Here is a 3,356-nt window from a genome sequence, read left to right as displayed (position 1 = left end):
AGTGTTGTTAGTTCTATATTCTTTTCCTTTCTGCTTTGTTCTTTCTATCAATTTTAATATGTAAATCCTCACCAAAGGACATCCTGCCATAGAAACCAAGCCAAATCAGACTGGAACCTGGTTCTGCTCTCTTGTCTGCCAGCTCTAGTTAAACAGTCCAACACATACCAGCATGGAAAAACAAATGTTGAAGAATGAAGATGAGGATGATGATGCTTACTAAAGTATCAGACAGCAGAGTAATAACTGAAGACATTACAGTTTTACCTTTCCTTCCTCACTACATCTTGAATTCAAGTTCCAAGTTCTACTTTTTTCCCTGTAAAGGAGATGCAAGCACAGCAGACCAAAAACATGGAAAAGGTCCACAGAAACTGAGTCACTGATAGGTGGCTACATCTGGGAACAACTATGATTCATTGTCAAAAATTGAGATAGATGGTGCTCCATTCTCCTCATAAAGAAGCAGGTTTATAATACCAATCATGTAACTGGGTCAATTATCTCAATGGAAATCCTCTCCTATGAATTTGCAGTTTTCTACCAACATGAAAACTCATTAGATAAAAACATGAAAGCATACATTCTTTTTGGTCATCTAGTTATGTTGGAGTGTTAAAAGACCCAAGATTCTGGAGATATATTCAAAGAATATGCGAGACAAGACTATATATATATATATATCTTTATTTGTTACATCTTACTTTTCTTCTATAAGTGGTTATACATTGAACTAAAGAATTCTTAATCTTTAACCTTTTAGAATTCAGATTACTCTGTTAAACGTAATGCTTATTTATTCACATTCTTCTTCTTGCCTTTAACCCTCCAACATGGAGTATAGGCCACTTATAATTGAATTCCATGTCGCATTTCTTGCTTCTGTACTTATACTCTGCCATGAATGTACCTTTCTCTAGTTCCTTTTGTGTTGATCTACGCCACGAGTTCTTAGGCCTACCCCTTTCTATATCCATCTGGATTCCACTGTAAAGCACTTTTCGCTGCATTTGGTGTGTCCTTTCTAATTGTGCTACCAACCCACTTCCACTTTTTCTTAAATATTTGCTCCCTAATCGGAACTTGATTCGTTCTTTGCCATAGCACCATATTGCTTATGTGTTCGGGCCATCTGATTTTAAGTATACTACACAAGCACCTGTTGATGAATGATTGTATTTGCTTATTTGACTTAACTGTTGTTCTCCATGTCTCAGCCCCATACAATAACACCGCTTTTACGTTAGTGTTAAAAATTCTTATTTTGTTCTTTATTGAAATTACACTTGCGCTCCATACTTTTTTTAACAAGTGGAAAGCGTCGTCTTAATATCTTCGTCGGTGCCGCCTGAGAATGTTATCTTACTACCTAAATACGTAAACTCGGCTACATCCTCTAGTTCACCGTGAATAATAATTTATTCACATTATTTTCAATTAATCATACACTATCTTGCAGCTTAGAGACTTTGACAATCTGAGCATATGCTTTTAGACTGACATTTTAGTATAGCTGTGAGCAGTTGGATCAGCCTGTTTAAACATAAAACAGGTAGGATATTTCAGCCACATATGGCTGGTTTTAATGCTAAAGGGTTAAATTAAAATTTCATAAGAATACAGGCAGTTCTGCCAGAATATATTTTCTAAATACTTTAAATAATTTATTTTTCTCATTGGCAAACTATGTGTTCCCTCTCTTCTGCATGTTGACATCATTAATCTAGAATTCACTAGTCCAGCAATTTCTAAAATTTGAAACAGTAATTTGAATCTGGTGATCATTAGTTTGCATGATTGCCCAGTGCCTCATATTCTTTGTATCTACCACAGTGGACTTACAATGGTTGATACTGTTACAGAGGCAAATATATAACCTCTTTTCACTGATATTTCATACTTAAATGTACCATCTAAACAACCAGCTACTACTGAAGGTGACAATGCAGCAAATGTGTAACATTAACTGTTACAAAAAGTATCAATACAGAAAAAGCTAGAAATGGTACAGACAGCGTATGGCTTAGTGGTTAGGGTATTTGGCTCACAGTTGTAAGATTGTGAGTTCAATTCCTGGTGATGCATTGTGTTCCTGAGCAAGACACTTTAATTCACATTGCTGGCAAAAATGAGTAGTACCTGTATTTCGAAGGGCTAGCCTTGTCACATTCTGTGTCATGCTGAATCTCACTGAGAAGGGTACACATGTTTGTGGAGTGCTCAGCCACTTGCACGTTAATTTCATGAGCAAGCTGTTCTGTTGATCATATCAACTGGAACCCATGTTGTAACCAACAGAGTGCCAGAAATGGTGCATCAGTAAGAGCCTTGCATGCAGAATAGTGTTGGATTACTGACAGCATGATGAAACCTGGCTGGAGAGATGATGAACTCAAAATAGACTTGAGGTTGAATACTAGTCAGTCAAACCAGTAGGTAGGAGCCTCACATCAGTGAGTGGGGCTGTAAAACCATCATGAGGAAGGCCCTGAAACAGTGCACATTCTCTCCTGATGACCCCTGAAACCTACTGGCATCCAGTATACCAAGTTTCAACTGACTGCACTTGCACATCAAGCTGTTTCCAAGTCATTTTAAGAAACAAGAGAAAATAATGACATCCTTGCTCTGGAAATGAAAGTATCTGAAACAGAAATTTTTTTCAAAGAAAGTAAATCAAAAACAGGTGACAGTTTTGTGATGATGGTGAGAGTATTTCTGGGGTGACTTTAACATTCAAGAAAACTTTGTATGTTCAAATGACTGACTTCACCACTTCAAGCTAAGGTACACATCAGTCAACATTATGGGAGCAGTAAAGCAGGAAGGAAATCTGTAGGATCATCAGTTCTTATTTAACCTAAATCACCTCTGATTAAAGGCACCTCAGCTTTGACTATCCCATCTTTTTTTCCATGACTATAATCAAGTATGTCCTACTTTATTTTTTAAGATAATAGAGTGTAACAAGAGAAATATATATGACTTCCCTCAATAGTTCATCCAGAAGATTAATTTGTCTGCAAAATCTTTCACCAGAATAAAGTAGCAAAAATAAATAAATACTAGCAGAAACACCCGGCGTTGCCCGGGTTAAAGAGAATAATGAAATCTAAAAACGCCGTCTAGACTACGCATCATCTTTATATATAGAGATGTATATACACACACGCACCCAAACACACGTATATATATGTATATCAATATAAATATATGAAAGTCAATGAAGTTTCGTAAAAGGTGATCATGTACATACTTTCTTGCTGTTGTGATTATAACACCTCATTGTAAACTATGTTCCTTGTTTTCCCTTGTGGAGCATATACAAATAGGTTTTTTGTTGCTGCCCACTCTTG

The sequence above is a fragment of the Octopus bimaculoides genome, chromosome 6 (assembly GCF_001194135.2).
Source record: "Octopus bimaculoides isolate UCB-OBI-ISO-001 chromosome 6, ASM119413v2, whole genome shotgun sequence".
Lineage (NCBI taxonomy): Eukaryota > Metazoa > Mollusca > Cephalopoda > Octopoda > Octopodidae > Octopus > Octopus bimaculoides.
The sequence above is the reverse complement of the archived record's forward strand: the minus strand, read 5'-3'. Positions refer to the sequence as shown.